This window comes from Bombina bombina, chromosome 5, assembly GCF_027579735.1.
Source record: "Bombina bombina isolate aBomBom1 chromosome 5, aBomBom1.pri, whole genome shotgun sequence".
NCBI lineage: Eukaryota > Metazoa > Chordata > Amphibia > Anura > Bombinatoridae > Bombina > Bombina bombina.
The window spans coordinates 75,762,973-75,783,697 of NC_069503.1; the positions used below are offsets into that span (position 1 = coordinate 75,762,973).

General features: G+C 39.7%; 1 protein-coding gene across 1 annotated transcript in view; it reads left to right on the plus strand.

Annotated features, from left to right (window-relative positions):
- Positions 1-20,725, plus strand: part of LOC128659905 (oocyte zinc finger protein XlCOF6-like) — a 179,479-nt gene that overhangs the window by 79,627 nt on the left and 79,127 nt on the right. The gene's annotated exons all lie outside the window — the stretch shown is intronic.

Consider the following 20,725-nt stretch of genomic DNA (forward strand, 5'->3'; position numbering starts at 1 on the left):
TCTGCATTGAACTAAAAGTAGACATTAGCGGAAAGAGACAATGACATGGTTAAATTGCATTTGCTATCTTCCCATTTCAGCTAAGACATGCTACATATGCGTATTTCGCATAAACCAGACCTTGTCTAAAATACAAACTAAATGGTTACATTGCATTCTCTATCTGAGCATTTAAGGTAAGACATGCTACATATCTGCATTGAACTAAAAGTAGACATTTGCGGAAAGAGACAATGATATGGTTAAATTGCATTTGCTATCTTCCCATTTCAGCTAAGACATGCTACATATGCGTATTTCGCATAAACCAGACCTTGTCTAAAATACAAACTAAATGGTTACATTGCATTCTCTATCTGAGCATTTAAGGTAAGACATGCTACATATCTGCATTGAACTAAAAGTAGACATTTGCGGAAAGAGACAATGACATGGTTAAATTGCATTTGCTATCTTCCCATTTCAGATAAGACATGCTACATATGCGTATTTCGCATAAACCAGACCTTGTCTAAAATACAAACTAAATGGTTACATTGCATTCTCTATCTGAGCATTTAAGGTTAAACATGCTACATATCTGTTTTAAACTAAAACTAGACATTTGCGGAAATATAAATAAATGGTTAAATTGCATCCTATAGCTGAACATTACACTAACATTTTAAGAGTACAGTGGCAATTGTCTAAATAATTAACCATGTTGTGCACAAATACTCACCAACGAGATACCCAGGGGGAAACTGTCTTTCCTCAAACTGCCGCCACAGGGTGGACAGAGAGAGGATGCGGGCATCATGACTAGCCCCTCCAAAATTCGCACACACCTGCATAATCCTCATCCGTGCGTCACAAACATACTGCACGTTGAGGCTATGAAAATGTTTGCGATTTCTGATGGGCAAGTCATCAACTGGAGCACGCAGCGCAATGTGGGTACAATCAATCGCTCCCAACACATTGGGCAATTCAGCAATAGCAAAGAATTCCCGCTTCAGGCGCCTCCAATCACCATCATTCTGTGGGAATCCTATGTAGTGCTTACTGATACGTACCATGGCGTCCAGAAAGTTATCAAACACCCCAGAGAATGTACCTTGAGACAGGCCATGCATGTACATCTCTCCTGATTGAAAACTCCCGGAGGCCAGGACGTAAAGACAACTTAGCATCTTAGTGATGCCGGGGACAGCAGTCCTTATTCTTATACGTGGCTCCAGATGAGGTCTAAGAACATCGTAAAGGCCAATGAGCTGTTCGCGATTGAGCCGATACTTGTCATAAACCTCAAAGTCCCTCATGTTTTCCAAGGTGGGTCTTACCCTGTAGACACGAGGACCTTGAACCAGACGACCCCTTTGTCTCACTCGGAGCCGCCGAGGCTGCCTGATTCTATCAACCGCTACTTGGCCAACAGCAGCACCAGCAGCGTCTACCAGATCATCGTCATCCATATTTGCCAAGCTTAGCAGCACGAAGCCAAACAGCAGAGCAAACACAGCGCAAGGAGTAACAAGGTATGCAAAAACACAGAAGCGAATTGATACGATGTCGATCACCATGGACGCTTTGGCCATGTTGTTTGGGGGATTTATAGTGCAATTAGTCCAATGGTAGTGAATTTGTAATGATTGCTAATTGTATACACTTGTTTGTATGTGAGCGGCGCGAATGCTTTCAAAGTGGGCGGTTTTTAAGGTGTTTGATGAAATGTTGTTTTCCCCCAATGAATCTCAATGTGAAAGTGTACAATATCACACATACAGTGCATGTTTGTAATGTTTGTTCATATGCGTAATAAATAGTTATTAAACGCCATATTATAGTAAAAAGCACACGTCCACGCTAACATGAATGAAAGTGCATAGTTGTGTATAATGTGCATAGAATGTGATCGATCAATGTTGCTGCAATATTGTTTGTAAACGATAAAGTAACATCTGCCATCTGTAGTATTGTATATATAAATGATTAGCGAGATGTCAATATTGTACGCGTCCCATTAAAATCGCACTAATACTGAAGAACTTCCTGCTGTCATCTGTAGTATTGTATATATAAGTGATTGGCGAGATGTCAATATTGTACGCGTCCCTTTAAAATCCCACTAATAATTCAGAACTTCCCGTCTGTCATCTGTAGTATTGTATATATAAGTGATTGCCGAGATGTAAATATTGTACGCGTCCCATTCAAATCGCACTAATAATTCAGAACTTCCCGTCTGTCATCTGTAGTATTGTATATATAAGTGATTGCCGAGATGTAAATATTGTATGCGTTCCTTTCAAATCGCACTAATATTGAAGATCTTCCTGCTGCCATTTGTAGTATTGTATATATAAATGATTAGCGAGATGTCAATATTGTACGCGTCCCATTCAAATCGCACTAATACTGAAGAACTTCCGGCTGTCATCTGTAGTATTGTATATATAAGTGATTGGCGAGATGTCAATATTGTACGCGTCCCTTTAAAATCGCACTAATAATTCCTAACTTCCCACTGTCATCTGTAGTATTGTATATATAAGTGATTGGCGAGATGTCAATATTGTATGCGTCCCATTAAAATCGCCCTAATAATGATGTTCCAAACTGTTGTTTACGTATATGTTGTATTGTAGTATTGAGTGGTAAAGTTCTGAAAGGGTCGGTACAGTCGTAAAGCTGTAATGTGTATGGTTGAATCTTCTAATGACGTCATGATATTATTAACCTGCCTGTGTAGTTCAGAAATCCTCATTGGGTTGTTGTATTGTACTACATTGTTATTGTGTGCTGAATAAAATATAAATGTGTGCTTTGTGGTTGCGTGATGCATGTTATGTACATATACGTATATATTGTGATTGTGTCCCACATATGCTGACTTCTATATAGCGGTCTGGCATTGTTGTTCCTTCCCATAAAGTGACAGCTGTAATCTGTTGTAATGATGTTCTTATTGTACGTAATTCCTAATGGTTTATTGTGATCGAATCATGATGCTAAAAGTACAGTAAAATCCCTATTTTCAGTTTCGTGATTCATCATAGAGAAAATGTAACGTGTTTTTCCCCCATCATTTGAATGCACATGTATGAGTGAATGCTAAAAAGTAAAGTATGTGCATCCATGACTGATCATGTGTTAAGCCTATGTAGATATGCTGTTGCTGCAAGCATATGAGTTGAATAAATGAAATGCAATAATAAAGGTAAACGAGAGGTGTTTCCCATTGTCTACTGTTTGTGAATCCTGAAATTTTGCAATTATTTTTGTGTCCGTTTAAATGTGATGTAATTGTTGTAAATGTTTGTTACTAGTGATGGTGATTTGTAGTTGATGTAATGTAAAAGTATGAAACAATTTAATATTGTTGTGAATTTGCCATAAGTAAACTCCATAAGTCCACCATAGGGAAATAGCCATTTCTTGATCTATTTGTCATAGCTGGGTCTAACGCAGAAAAGCATGAGTTATTTTCAGATTTCTAGCGCTGGTATTTAGAGTTTTTTTGTCTACGCTTTTTGCGTGCGTTATGAAAATCTGTCTGTCGCGTGCACGAGCACGTCTTCCCCATAGAAGTCAATGGAGGCTCAAAATTTGTGTGTAAATAAATTCCAAGACTGGATTTGAGCGTAAAGTGAGTGACGTCATGGTCTTGTGTGAAAAAGTGTACTTTGTGTAATATTTGTTTTGTGATTCGTGGATGTTTATTTTGTCGGTAGATGTTAACTCCTGGGTCTGAGCTGTCGGTAGAGATTTGTGCGTTCGGACATTTTTGAGTGTCGGTAAGTAAACTCTAAATACCAGCGGGCGGTAAAAACCAGCGTTAGAAGCCCTATATGCTGGTTTTGTCGGCTAACGCAAAACTCTAAATCTAGGCGTAATTGTTTTAGTATGGTTTTCCGCTTGATAGGTGACGTAACCCCCCCCCCACATTCCAGGAAACAATCCTTATACCCATTGTGTTTCTAGGATGATGATCAGCTCGTGGTTTGGTAAATTGTGTTATGTGTTTGCAAGTGTGTCTTACTTACAGTTTGGCACCTCAGGGCTTTTCCCCAGCGACAAGAATGCTAGGCAATATACTATCAGTAGTTTTAACTCTAGAATAAGAAAGGTAAATTGTTACTATACAGTGCAATTTGGGCCAAAAAGACCTGTAACATTCAGGGGATGAAGTAGCAGATGTGTATTACCTGGCTGCTTGACGTCCTTCCTGATCCCTGGCTTGTTCCTGACTCTGCTGTTTTCCTTGTTGCTGATTCCGGCTCGTCTGACTATTTGCTTTGGCTCCTGACTCGGCTAATCTGACTACCTGCTCTGGTTTTGACTCCTGGCTTGCTATTTGACTTTTGGACTTTTTATTATTTTTTGCTATTAATAAAGGTGTGATTATTTTTGCACTTCTCGTCTCAGTCTGATTCCTGGCACCCTGACAATACCATATACTACTGCGAGTCAAGTAATAAATTGAATACAAATATTTACATATAAATTAAGATAATCTTTCTTAAGACATGGTGAGTCCACTGAATTATCAATTACTGTTGGGAATATCACTCCTGTCCAGCAGGAGAAGGCAAAGAGCACCACATCAAAGCTGTTAAGTATCACTTCCCTTTCCACAAGCCCCAGTCATTCTCTTTGCCTTTAGTGCATGGAGGACGTGAAGTTTAGTTGTCTGATGAAAATTGGATTATTTACTTCAATCAATATTTTATTATTTTGAATTCCAGAGTAGATTTACTCTGAACTTCCTTCTCAAGTTTGGGTCTAGCCATAATCCACGTCAGCCTCTCAGGAAGAGCAGTGGTGGCTTTAAAGCAGTTAGGAACTTGTGAGGTGGTCCTTGCTGCATTTTCCTAACATTGTTGCTGCCCAGGTACAGAAAGCCAGAGTAGGTTTACTCTGATCCCTCTTTTCAACCGGCCTCTGTAAGGGGTGACTTCCTCTCATGCAGTGTTAGCTGTCCTCCTGACGGATGGCTAGATGCAGGTAAGTGTGTTTTGTCTTCTATCTAGGGGAGACTGTGCACTTTTAAGGGTCTGCAGCCTTTATTATGGGACACAATTTATCCTATCTGGGATTGGATATTATGGCAATGGGCAGGCACTTTCTGTGTGACATGAGAGAATCTGTTTCCCCCTTAGTGGATGAGGGGGTTAACAGTTACATGAGGCTCTGTTTTTGTTCATTCACATGTTTTAGATCTGATATTTGATTATAATAGTGTTAGGCCCAGGCATCTTTTGCGGTATGTGTGTCATTATTTGCTTTTCTTATATTAAGGGAAATCGCAAGAGGAAGTTTAGAGATTCAGGTAGTAAGGTTTCTGTACTACCTGCTGCTATGCTGGTTACTTTCCTCATAGGTCTAATGAGGAGGATACGTCAGTAGCCTCTGAGGGCGAAATCTCTGTTTTGGACGGTATAATTACTTCATCTGAGACTGAAGTAGTATCTTTCAGATTTAAGCCTGAACACCTTTGTGTATGTTTGAAGGAGGTTTTGGCTACTTTAGAATGACTACGATACACCTGTCGTTGTCAATCCTAGAGAATCTAGTTTATTTTACAAATGCTAGGATTCCTCTGTGAAAGTTTTTCCGGTTCCAGACCGTGCTAGGAGATTTTTCACAGGAATGGGAGATTTCAGGGATTCTTTTTTCTCTGTCTCCTGTCTTTAAACAGATGTTTCCTGTCGTTGTCTCCATTAAATAACATGGGCATGGTGCCTATAGTAGTAGGGCATTTATACTCTGGCTAAGAGAATTGCGATCCCCAGAGGGGATAGCTGTTCCTTTCAGGATCAACGGACTAAGCTGTAGGCTTATGTGGAAGCTGTATTGCCACTGTTGCAAGTGCGACATCTTAGGTCCTAACGCTGCTTTTTTACGCCCACTGGTATTACGAGTCTTGCAGGTTTAGGGGCCCCGCACACTTTTTTGGCCTAACCGCAAACCGGCTTATGTAAGCTTTGTAAACCCTTTTTTCTATGGGACTTCCATAGCGCCGGTATTACGAGTCTGTCCTGGGAGGCCAAAAAGTGAGCGGTACACCTTCTACCTCCAAGATTCCTAACGCATTCTAAAGTCAGTAGTTTAAAACTCATAACTAAAGTGCTAAAAAGTACACTAACACCCATAAACTACCTATTAACCCCTAAACCAAGGCCCTCCCGCATCACAAACACTATAATAACATTCTTAACACCTGATCTGCCGCTCCGGACATCGCCGCCACTAGAATAAACATATTAACCCCTAAACCGCCGGACTCCCGCCTCGCAAACACTATTTAAATATTATTAACCCCTAATCTGCCGCCCCTAACATCACCGCCACCTACATTATATTTATTAACCCCTAATCTGCCGTCCCCAATGTCGCCGCCACTATATTAAATATATATAAACCCATAAACCTAAGTCTAACCCTAACGCTAACATCTCCTAACTTAAATATAATTTAAATAAATCTAAATAAAATTACTATCATTAACTAAATTATTCCTATTTAAAACTAAATACTTACCTGTAAAATAAACCCTAAGATAGCTACAATATAACTAATAGTTACATTGTATCTAGCTTAGGGTTTATTTTTATTTTACAGGCAAGGTTGTATTTATTTTAACTAGGTACAATAGTTATTAAATAGTTATTAACTATTTAATAATTACCTAGCTAAAATAAATACAAATTTACCTGTAAAATAAAACCTAACCTAAGTTACAATAACATCTAACACTACACTACAATTAAACCAATTTCCTAAATTAAATACAATTAATAAATTAAATTAAATTAGCTAAATCACAAAAAAAACACTAAATTACAGAAAATAAAAAACAAATTACAGATCTTTAAACTAATTACACCTAATCTAATAGCCCTATCAAAATAAAAAAAACCCTAGCCTAAACTAAACTACCAATAGCCATTAAAAGGGCCTTTTGTGGGGCATTGCCCCAAAGAAATCAGCTATTTTACCTGTGAAAAAATACAAACACCCCCCAACAGTAAAACCCACCACCCACACAACCAACCCCCCAAATAAAATACTAACTAAAAAAACCTAAGCTCCCCATTTCCCTGAAAGAGCGTTTGGATGGGCATTGCCCTTAAAAGTGCATTTAGCTCTATTGCAGCCCAAAGTCCCTAATCTAAAAAATAAACCCACCCAATACACCCTTAAAAAAATCCTAACACTAACCCCCGAAGATTCACTTACCGAGAGAAGTCTTCATCCAAGCGGCAAGATGTCCTCAACGAAGCCAGCAGAAGTGGTCCTCCAGATGGGCAGAAGTAGTCCTCCAGAATTAGTTTAAAGATCTGTAATTTGTTTTTTATTTTCTGTAATTTAGTGTGTTTTTTTATGATTTAGCTAATTTACTTTAACCCTTTAAGGACACAGCTTTCAGTTTGCGCAATTGTTTTATGACGGAACAAAACCGTCATATGTCCTTAAGAGGTTAATTTATTTAATTGTATTTAATTTAGGGAATTGATTTAATTATAGTGTAGTGTTAGGTGTTACTGTAACTTAGGTTAGGTTTTATTTTACAGGTAAATTTGTATTTACCTGTATTTTAGCTAGGTAGTTATTAAATAGTTAATAACTACTTAACTATTCTACCTAGTTAAAATAAATACAAACTTGCCTGTAAAATAAAGCCTAAGCTAGCTACAATGTAACTATTAGGTAAGTATTTAGTTTTAAATAGGAATAATGTAGTTAATGATAGTAATTTTATTTATATTTATTTAATTTATATTTAAGTTAGGGGGTGTTAGGGTTATGGTTAGACTTAGATTTAGGGGTTAATACATTTAATATAGCGGCAGCGACGTTGGGGGCGGCAGATTAGGGGTTAATAAATGTAGGTAGGTTGCAGCGACATTGGGGGCGGGAGATTAGGGGTTAATAAATATAATGTAGGTGTTGGCGATGTTAGGGGCAGCAGATTAGGGGTTAATAAGTATAATGTAGTTGGCGGCGGTGTCCGGAGCGGCAGATTAGGGGTTAATAAATATAACGCAGGTGTCGGCGAGGTCTGGGGCGGCAGATTAGGGGTTAATAAGTGTAAGATTAGGGGTGTTTAGACTCGGCATTCATGTTAGGGTATTAGGTGTAAACATAAAATGTGTTTCCCCATAGGAATCAATGGGGCTGCGTTACTGAGTTTTACGTTGCTTTTTGGCAGGTTTTAGACTTTTTCTCAGCCGGCTCTCCCCATTGATGTCTGGGGAAATTGTGCACAAGCACGTACGACCAGCTCACCGCTGACTTAAGCAGCGCTGGTATTGGAGTGCGGTAAGGAGGACAATTTTGCTCTACGCTCACTTCTTGCCTTTTAACGCCGGGTTTGTAAAAACCTGTAATACCAGCGCTGTAGGAAAGTGAGCGGTTAGAAAAAACTGCTCGTTAGCACCGCATAGCTCCTAACGCAAAACTCGTAATCTAGCCGTATGTTTCTCCTGATCAGTAAAAATGGGTGCCTGTTTGCAGTTTATCTGATTTGACTAAACTGCACCAGTCTGCTCCATATTTCAGAAGGAGATTAAATGGATTGCCCTTACTGCAAACAAACTACTGTGTTTAGCCGTTTGTAAGTGCACAAAGATATATTATGCTATAAATAATGTAGCTTCAACTTTGAGGTCGATTTATCAAGTTGCGGCAGACAGGGGCACGTATACGCACACCCCTTTCCACCACAGCTCACCTCTGGTCACAAGATAGACGTCAATATGTGGAGCATATAGAAGCAGTGTTCATATTATATACTTTGAAATAAACATGTTTTTGTATAAATTATTAAAAAGCTGTAGTGTGCAGTCAGCCTCCCCTCCCCCTCCATATTCACCTTCCTACCCACCGGACCTCATCCCTCCCCCTCCATATTAACCTTCCTACCCACCGGACCTCACCCCTCCCCCTCCATATTCACCTTCCTACCCACCGGACCTCCCCCCTCCATGTTCACCTTCCTACCCACCGGACCTCACCCCTCCCCCTCCATATTCACCTTCCTACCCACCGGACCTCCCCCCTCCATGTTCACCTTCCTACCCACCGGACCTCACCCCTCCCCCTCTATATACACCTTCCTACCCACTGGACCTCATCCCTCCCCCTCCATATTCACCTTCCTACCCACCGGACCTCACCCCTCCCCCTCCATATTCACCTTCCTACCCACCGGACCTCCCCCCTCCATGTTCACCTTCCTACACACCGGACCTCACCCCTCCCCCTCTATATACACCTTCCTACCCACCGGACCTCCCCCCTCCCCCTCCATATTCATTTTCCTACCCACTGGACCTCATCCCTCCCCCTCCATATTCACCTTCCTACCAACCGGACCTCATCCCTCCCCCTCCATATTCACCTTCCTACCCACTGGACCTCATCCCTCCCCCTCCATATTCACCTTCCTACCCACCAGACCTCACCCCTCCCCCTCCATATTCACCTTCCTACCCACCGGACCTCACCCCTCCCCCTCCATATTCATCTTCCTACCCACCGGACCTCATCCCTCACCTGCCTGCCTGCTCAGTAACAGGGTTAAGGGGAAGTAGAAGAAGCACATGCAGGAGGTGTATAACTAGTGTTTACCCCCACACTACCAATAATAATTACATTTAAACAAAACCTCTGTGGGTTTGCACCATCCAGGACAACGCTGCATGGAGCTGCCCAAAGTCCCCATCACAGAGGGCAACACTAAGTGGTTTTATACCCCATCATTCTCCTCATCTCTAGGGTGCATGTTTCTGAGGTGACCAACAGATGGCAGGGATCGCCTAGGCATCTGCAGGCACCCAATGACCCCGGTACAGTTGTTTTACTCCACAAAATAAATTGTTCATGAAATGCAAATGGGCAGATTGTGTAGTGCAGAGAGGACTAATTATGAAAAAATATTAATAAAATTATAAAAAAAAACTGTCAAAGCCTATCAAGGAGGGTAAGTGACATCTCTGAGTAACCAAATTAAGACCCCAAAACCCCATGCAAATCTAACAGAATATAAATGTCATTATTATTTAAAAAATGAGCAAATCCATTTTTAAATAATATATAAGAAAAAAAAAACCCACATATTTTTATTAGAAAGATACAATTCTGAGCACCCACCGAGAGGCAATCACAGTGCTATGAAGAGAGAGGCTAAAAAACAAATGCAACACGGAACAAACCGTGCATGCGTAAAACATTGTGTGCGCACTAAAAAAATAATTTACGAGTCAATGCTGATTGGACAAAACAAAAATAACCAAATTACTAGCAAGCAATGGGCGGAGACTGCAGACATTTTAGATTGCTGCATTAGAAAAAAAAAGTTAACGTTTTAAGCAACTTAGAGCCTTTTGCAGAAGAATGGAGCAAGTGCATGACAAATGATTTAAGAGTTTGCTCAGGTATGTACACATTATTGTGGGTTGCAGACTGTCTCTTTAACATTGCTGCTCTATCTGAATCATTAAAGAAAGAATTTGGGTTTAGTATCCCTTTAAGGAGTTAACACCTTGTGCACCTCACTCTGTTAATGAAGGGGTTAATACAAGCTACACAGCTCTCTGTGCTAGTGAAGGGGTTAATACAAAGTGCAGCTCTTCTCAGTGCTAGTAAAAGTGCTAATATATATTGCGTATAGGGTTGTCAGGTGTAATTTAATTGACCAGACAGTCCGGTATTACAAACAGCTGTCCGGTAAAATATGCAGAGAAAAACCAGACGTTTTATTGTCAGGTCTCTTTGATGCAGGGAAAGTGGATATCAGAAAATGCCAACTTGATCTGTCTGGGGTCAACAGCAGGGAGCTATAATTTGTCCCCTCAGAGACCTGTTAGAGTTCACAGGCTGCTGTGGGGGTGGGGCATCATCTATAGATCACAGAAGAGGAGTCTGTGGCCGTGTTCCGGCAGCGCTCAGGAACTAGTGGAGGCACTTCACTTCCAGCGATGACGTGGCGCTAGGTGACGTCACAAGCAAGGGAGCTTAGAAAAAAATGTTTGCATGTGCAAAGAGATCTGCTGCACAATAATGGACTTTACACATGCAAACGTTTTTACTAAGCTCCCTTGGAGCTGTTACGCAGAGAATGATTTCCCCAGTGTTTCTGGTTTCCCCTGCCACTTGGCAAACATCGGAACTCTGACCCACCACCATTCAGCAGGTTAAGCTACAGGGGCTGAGAGCAGCTGTATGGAGGTGGGTCAGAGTTCCGATGTTTGCGAGAGGCAGCCGAAACCAGAAACACTGGGGAAAACATTCTCGTCATAACACCGGATAAGCCTGACAGCAGCATTTAGTAAAGGCCAAAGTGGAGATAGGTTAAGTAACCTATCTCCACTTTGCCCTGTACTAAATGCTGCTGTCAGACTTATCCGCCTCACCCATACCTCCTCTGCTGCTTATATAAACATGGCAGCCTCTACAGCAACACGTGTGTGGAGGCTGCCATGTTGCCAAGCGTCTGAGCTTGCTCTGAAAAGTACCAGCTTTTCCAGCACGCTGGAAGCGCTGGGACTGACATCAGCAGAGCGCTCAAAAAATGCCTAGGCTCTCACTTCCAAGTGTGCAGAAAACGCTCCAAGTGAGTCCCAGTTCGCTTGGAGCGCTGCCCGAATGCGGCCTGTGTGTGTGTGCTTTTCAGCAGACTTTCCCTACACTCGGACAGAGGAAAGATAACGATCACCTCCATGCCCTGCTTATGTGAGCTATCAAATATATCCTTTGTGCTCTCACTTTGTCTGATAAACAAACTGTTTAACCCCTTCACTGCTTGAGATGGCTGTAGCAGATTTACACCCCTCTCTGGCAGTTAAAGGGCTTAACAGTGTGTTTTATGCCCTGTTTTTTTTATTGTGTTCACTTTGTTCTGTATATATATATATATATATATATATATATATATATATATATATACTGTGTGTATATATATAAATATATATATATATATATATATATATATATATATATACCGTATATATATATATATATATATATATATATATATATATATATATATATATATATATATATATGTGTGTGTGTGTGTGTATGTGAATTAATATCACTTTACTACAATGGAACTAATTTATTACTTACTTAACAATGAAAATATGGTTAAGTTCCCTTAACCACACGATACAAACCTTTTGCAATAAAATGGAGAAAGATCTGAATAGATCAACAACAGAACAAAAGGAAGCAGTCAGATTCAACCTGAGTAAAAAAGAGAGAGCAGCCATGAAGAGTTTGGCTGACGATAACACTATTGTGATAAGGAGAGCGGACAAAGGTGGGGAAATTGTCATCTTGGATTACAGTTACTACCAGGAAGAAATACTCTCCCAACTGGACGATACATTGGTTTATTGCAAATTGCCAAGAGATCCAACTCAAAAGTTCAAGAAAGAGATAGATGACTATCTTACGGATGTGTATAATGAGAAATGGATAGACCAACAAATAATGGCATACCTAAAGGTTGATTACCCAAAGACTCCTATCTTCTACACATTACCTACGATCCACAAAGACTTACAAACCCCCCCCACCCCAGATGCCCCATCGTTTCTGTGGTGGGATCCATACTTCAACCACTTGCGATTTATGTGGATAGCCTACTGCAACCCCTGGTCCAGAACATGAATACATATATCAAAGACTCCAACAAAGTGATCATATCCCTTAGAGACCTAAATGTCAAGGAAGAAGACTTGCTAGTGACACTTAATGTCACTAGCTTGTATACGGTCATTCCCCACCAAGAAGGCTTGGCAGCAGTGAGAAAACAGCTATTGAATTAGCCATATGTGGGCCCACCTATTGAACTCATACTGGATTTATTGGAGACATGCCTGCAGAAAAATTATTTTCGCTTTGAAAACCATTCTCCAACTAATTGGCACAGCTATGGGCTCCTGCGTGGCACCTTCGTATGCCAACTTATTTATGTCGGAATTTGAAAACAACGGAACAATGAGCTTCCAAAGGTCAGAAATCATATTTTTCAAGAGATATATTGATGACCTACTACTGGTATGGACAGGACAGGAAGAGGACATCATAACATGGTTCAATGACCTTAACTCAGAACATCAATCATTGAAATTTAAGATGAATCACAACAGGAACGAGATTGAATTCCTAGACCTTAAATTATACAAAAAGGACAATAGGATTAGCACCACATTGTACCGAAAACCGACGGACAAAAATTCTTTATTGGAGGCATCGAACCTGCCTTGAAAAAAGCCTTTCTAAAATCTCAATTTATTAGGGTAGTAAGAAATAACACAGATGAAATGCAAGCAGAAATACAAGTGGAGGAGATGAGACAACATTTCCTACAGAGGGGGTATCATAACTGACTTCTGAATGAACATATTTCTGCATTGAATGACAAGGATGTTAGAAACAAAAAGATGAATGTAATGAGTGAGGACAAAATGACCCTGGCTATGACTCAGCAGATAAAAATGAGTCTGGTAGAATTCTAAAGGATAATTGGGAGATACTCTGCAGTGATGATACACTACCCTTCAATAAGATGGACACACCAAGGATAGGATTCAGAAGAGGAAAATCTCTAAAAGACATTCTTCAAAAAATGGACCCGACACATTGCTATAAGACAAAGACATGGTTGGATGATACAAAATCTGGTTGCTACAAATTTAGCGGTTGTACCACATGTAATGGAATGCTGAAGGGATCCTTCTTTCATCATCCGAGGAACAGGAAAAAATATTTCCATAAACACAGGTTGACATGCACCACCAAATTGTTTACTACACTGTCCTAGTAGTTTGTTCTATGTAGAAAAAACGAGTGATGATTTGAAAACTAGGATGGCTAACCATAGAAGCGCCATCCATGCAGCTATCAAGAACAAAGAGTCAGAACAACCTGTGGCACGCCACTTCCTACAGAACAATCACAATGTATCAGAGTTGAGATATACACTCATTGATCATGTCCCTCCGTTAACAAGAGGAGGGGACCGGAATAAGATACTTATGCAGAGAGAGGCTAGATGGACTTTTGAACTGGACACACTGATCCTGAAGGGCCTTAATACTGAAATTGAATGGCACCGCTTTCTGTAATGTTCCAGTGCCAATCTTTCCATGCCTAGCACAAATTATATCCTTGTATTTGCTATTTGTAATTCAAGTTCAGTTTAGGCAACTCAGTTATATGTAGCATAGTGTGTAATTCTGTATACAAAATCCCATTTGTACACTGCTGCGTTGTGCCCGGTCTAATTTTGACATAGGAATTAATAGTTAATAGGCGCTAAGTATATGCCCTCACTATAATCCACTATGGTCAATTATGCTTATATGCTTTCCATTAGAGGTAGCCTTTTGAGCACTAGGAATAGATATAATAGCCCCGCATTAATATATAGGTCTCTTGACATGCTGAATAGAAATTTAGAGTTTTTTAACATTTCTTTACATGTTTTTATTTTTATGTTTATATGTATTTTTTAGGTAATAGTAGAATTAGTTAACACATTGGATACTATATGTCTGCGATTAGTTGCTAAGTCACACATATTCATAGCGTCCATTAGTGACGCTCTCACAGACATTGTGTAAATCACTGCTACACATAATTTGGTAAACGGATGTTTTATAAGTCACGACAGCGGATATTACATGGTCATTTTAAAACACACATATATTGCTATAGGTTGTTAATTGTTGTATAGATTCTACTGCTTGGGTGCATATTAATTTCCTAGTGTTTGGTTGCTAGGCTACATGCAATGCTAATTAGTAATGTATGCTAAGTGCTTGCTAACACCTGGTTTTGCACACAAGGTAATTAACGTTTATTTGAAACACATGTAAGGTGAACAGGGTATTTAAGGGAGATTGTTGAGCATTTCATTGTTGTTGTTTGAGTCTGAGGATGGGGGTAAAACCCCGAAACATCACTCTGTTGGAATAAAGTTTTTTGCCATTTCAAACCCGGTGAGTGCCTGCTTTTGGTTGGAGGTCTTTTTTTTTACATTTTGTAGAAAAAAACAAACTTTTGATAAGCATTTCTAAAGCATTAAAATAAACCACAATGTGTTGTGTAATAATGCTGATTATGTGCACATTCATAATAAAGAAATCACGTTCTGAGAATATATATAAACTTTTAATGAACATAATACACTGCATAATGTTACTGAAACACTGTTTAAATGGACACTAAAGTTAAATATTTTAAAACACTGCATTATAATATTATTATTTTAATATAATATTATATATATATACCAAAATAAATATGAAAGGCACTCTCCATATTAGATAAATCCAATTTTACTTAGGTGAACGTTTTCGGGGTTGCTCCCGTCCTCAGACCTTACAAAACAGACAGAAAAAGAACAATTTATGTGTTTACCTGGTTATGATCCTGCCAGAGCGTGTAGCGTCCCAATTGCGCAACTGCGCATGCGCAAGAGATTGTACAGAGGCCCTGGAGGTTCAAAAGAGTCACCAAGCAAAAAATTAAAAAAGGTTAAAAGCACAACACAACAGCAAATTTAGCAGATACCATTATGTGGAAAGTGTATGGGGAATAAAATGGAGTATGTATAATACAAGTATACTATGCTGCTATGTCAAAGGGTGGCACCGTGGATATTACATCACTCAATCAGATATAAGATTCATCTCGCAAACCCGAAAGTATTGACTGCCATATTCTTATGTTTATATTCGTCATATATAACCAGCTCATATAAATTCCTCACTTGATGAAACATTATAGATCACAAATCTCATGAATAAGATATAACGTGTTACCAATATAAGGTTCGCAAATATTGTTGCCAAGCAACCGTAAACATAGCTGGATCACCAATCAGATGTCACAAATGCTAGTGAACCAATCGTAAGATATCCTATGTTTTTATTAGTTTGCGGCGTCCAGGCCATACCAAATCTTGTAATGCTTATTATATCCTAAAGAACTCCAGCTGCCACAGTGGATCTAATTCCAGCATTCTCATTCTGACCGCCAAATGTATTTTTCATACATATCAGCCACTCTGATCACCTATTAATCCTTCCCAACACGGGCTTCACATTCACGCCACAGCTGATGGCACGATGTATGTCATATATACACAGATCTATAATATTTATTTAATATTATTAGCCACTTAACATGATGTTACAGACATTACACCTTGACGACCATGAACATAGCATTATTACCAATCTGATATCTTGAATTCTGGCAAACAAATCACAAGTCATCCACTGTAGCCACAAACCAACAGTATCCCAAACTCACATCTTGCAATTATTATTGCATCGTGTACGGACACCAATCATATCCAACAAGCAAATTAACATAACATGATGCAAAAGAAACCACAAATATGTTAACACATGTTATAATGTTATCTTTGAGACCCCAATCATATATTACTATTCCATACACAATCATCAACAAGATTGATACCATCGTCAGTAAGACCAATAATTTCAGTTATGCCAAATAAAGATGGATAAATAAAAGTAAAAATAAATCATGTGTATGATCAGATTTATGAAGTCTGGCTCCCTTGTATCATATAGGATGACAACCTAACACTACACAAAACCAAAATAATTGGGCATATAAAGTTCTTATATCCCAAAAGAACACTACCAGAATCATCCACTGGATCACCAGACATCCCTGTCAAATATACCATCTAATTTAAGAAAACTTATAGAACACTTAGAAAACATTTGAGGATGTTCTTATAGATAGTACTCAGGAAATCTTCAGAACACATTATATGAGAAATCAAGACACCCTTGCCAGGAGGTGGATATTCACAAGAAACATTGCATATCAAGGTGGACATTCAGTCCCTTAGGAACCAGAGTGTCTAATTTAAAAATCCACCTACTCTCCCTTTGCAATAGCAGCCTGCCTCTATCGCCACCTCTAGAGAGGGGTAGGATATGGTGTATGATAATAAATTGTAGATCAGTGTTTTTGTGTTTTGCCTGAAAAAAATTCCTGGCCACCGGTTGGTCTGATTTACCACTGTTTAGGGCCGCTCTAATAGCCGACCTATGGTTGGCCATTCTAGTGCGGGCGTCATCCTGCGTCTTACCGACATAGAACTTACCACAAGGACAGTGGATCATGTATATAATGTAATTGGTGGTGCATGTGACCCTATGTCTAATGGCAAATTTCTTGTTTGTCCAAGGATGTGTGAAAAATTTGCTCTGGGTCATCCCACTGCATGTGGTGCATCCACTACATCGGAAGCACCCATTTTTGGTGGTGTCTAACCATGTTTTAGACTTGTAATTCTATTATCGGGTCGCATCAGGTGATCCCTTAAAGGGATACTAAACCCAATTTTTTTATTTCATGATTCAGATAGAGCATGAGATTTTAAGCACCTTTCTAATTTACTCCTATTATCAATTTTTCTTTGTTCTCATGCTATCTTGATTTGAAAAAGCAGTACTGTAAGCTTTAGAGCCAGACCATTTTTTGTTCAGCACATGGGTAGCACTTGCTGATTTGTGGCTAAATGTAGCAAACCAATCAGTAGCTCTACCAAGGTGCTGAACTAAAAAATGGGCCGGCTCCTAACCTTTTATTACTGCTTTTTCAAACATGAGAACAAAGAAAAATTGACAATAGGAGTAAATTAGAAAGTTGTTTAAAATTGCATGCTCTATCTGAATCATGAAAGAAAAAATGAGGGGTTAGTATTCCTTTAAGGAGGCCGCCCTCCTATAGCCAACAATTGGTAAGTCCATAGAATTACAAGACAGTCCTTTGTCAGTTGAGATAATGTCCCAATGGTCTCATAGAATCTTTGGCAAGGTGACCTTATCACCGGTAAAGGTGGTTGTCAGTATCATCCGCTCGTTTGGGGGTGCCTCCGGTTCAGTCTTCTTCAAGGCTACATTCTGTGAAGTATTCGTGGCCTCTATAAAAGCTGTTGTGAGATGTTGTTTATTGTATCCACGCTGTTCTTTTTCTGTCTGTTTTGTAAGGTCTGAGGACGGGGCAACCCTGAAAACGTTCACCTAAGTAAAATTGGATTTATCTAATACGGAGAGTGCCTTTCATATTTATTTTGGCATACTACAGTTTAAAGTGCACCCCGGAGGCTGTGTTACAGTAGTGAGTGTGGGATCCACTCGGGACTTTTTATATTAATTATTTGATCCCTGCACCCTATACATATTGTTCTAACTTGGACTATTTATGTGTTCTATTGACATACTGTCATCTGGGACATTATTGCTTTTATTGTTTTCTATATCATGATGTGGTGATTTGGCATCCACTATGTCACAGGCACAACCTCAGCAAATGGCTGAAACTGATGGAATAGAGGGGGCTACTGTTTTTCAGTTCAGTGAAGCAGATGCTAGCAGGATAAGATTTGATGAGTTGGCCATTAAAACAAAGAGGGAGCAGCCAGAACAGCTATACAATCAACTTGTTAAATTAAAGAGAAATAGATCTGAAGCTGCACGGTTGCTATCTGTCAGACTATCACAGAAGATCTTTCATCCCTAAAGGCTTTAGGGTTAAAAATGTTCCTACCATTGGGCGCAACAATGCTACCTTTTGCGTCAAATGGTGTGGAATATTAAATAAATGTTCCCTTGATTTAATTCTGCTTGTCATTGATGAAGTAACCACACTACTCAAACAAGTGGAAAATGAGGTGCTGGTATTTGAAACATTGCATCATGACAAATTGGAGGGTGATGGTGAAGAGGATTGGTTATCTAAAATAAAAAACCAGGTGGAACAATATGAAAATGAAGTTATTTCCTTTAAGGAACGTAAATGGGAAGCTGTCACTAGTGACTATAGGGAGAAGAAGGTGTATAAGTGGTTGTTGGGCCCAGAGGAGAGAAGATTTGTCTTCAGGAATAGAAGACCTTGGGTATATAAACCAAGAACCCTAAACACGATTGAAAGTTCTGATAACACTTCAGACCCTGAACAGGGTGATTCTTCTGAATTGGGCACTACCACAGGCTCCCAACCCATGACCACCCGGTCAAAAAACGCCTCAAGGGGAGGCCACACCCCAGGAGAAGTGGTCACAGGTGTAAGAGGATCTGCCAGGGGGAGACCACCACGACAGTGGTGTCGGGGTTGGAATTAAGCAATATAATCAATCTCAGCTCCCATCAACTAACATCTGTTGAACAAGGGATTCTTGAAAAGGGGCTGAGTTTTGTACCCACGGCAAGGTTAGACAGATTTGATCTACATGTCGACCTGTACAAGTTTAATAGAAAACTACGTCCCAGAGAATATTTTGGGAAGAATGAATACCCCACTGAGAGATTCAAAAAACGCAGCAAATTTGATCCCAAATTGTCTAATGCTAGCATCAGCACGTATACACGAATGATAAGGGAGGATTTTGAGTCTACTACCAACATGCCAACCCCTATAAGGAACAACTTCTCCAAAGCTGAGTGGAAGGCATTAAAGCATTTAAAAGAGAACCACAACCTTGTTATACGTAATGCCGACAAGGGGGGTGCACTGGTCTTAGAAGACTATAAGGACTACAGGCATGAAATTATGACACAGCTGAATGATACAACAGTGTACCGTACACTGCCACAGGAACCCACCTCTGAATTCAAGAAAACCATTGATGACTATCTTGACACATTGTTTTCAGAGAATGTTGTTACCAAGGCAACATATGAATTTCTGGTTGTGGATTTTCCTGTTGTTCCAATCATCTACACTTTACCAAAAGTCCACAAGGACCCTGTTAGGCCCCCAGGACACCCAATTGTGTCAGCTAGGGGCTCAGTATTACAATCACTTGCTGTTTATGTGGATGACATCTTACAACCATTTGTAAGACAAATGGGTTCCTTTCTTCTGGATTCCATTGAAATGGTGAAGTTGCTACAAGAAGTAGATGAATTGAATGGAAATGATGTGCTGGTTACCCTAGATGTAACCAGCCTGTACACTGTCATCCCGCATGATGAGGGGATGGCCGCAATTAAATCCACTCTGCTCAGTTCTCCATATGTGGGTCCACCTGTCGATGTATTACTACAGCTTCTGGAATATTGTTTGACATTTAATTATTTCAGATTCGAATTGAAGTTCTACCTACAGATATCGGGCACAGCGATGAGGTCCAGTGTGGCCCCATCCTATGGCAATCTGTTTATGGCACAATTTGAAACCCTGGGTACCACACTGTTTCAGGATCAGAGGATACTGATGTTTTGCAGGTACATAGACGATTTGTTTTTGATCTGGAGGGGTGACCAACAAGGTTTAGATGCTTGGTTCAAAGAACTGAATGAAGTAAATGATAACCTCAAGTTCAAGATCACCTGTGATAAACAGACAATAGATTTCTTGGATTTAAGAATATATAAATCTGGTGTTGGTCTGAAAACAATGTTTTATCAAAAACCTACTGACAGAAACTCTATCCTACAAGGAACAAATTGCCATCCACCATTCCTGAAAAAGGCCTTGCCCAAATTGTTTAAGAGGGTCACTCGAAACAACAGTGACCAAGCTAACAAACAGCTACAATTAGATGAAATGAGGAACAAGTTTGAACAGCGTGGATACAATAAACAACATCTCACAACTGCTTTTATAGAGGCCAAGAATACTTCACAGAATGAAGCCTTGAAGAAGACTGAACCGGAGGCACCCCCAAATGAGCGGA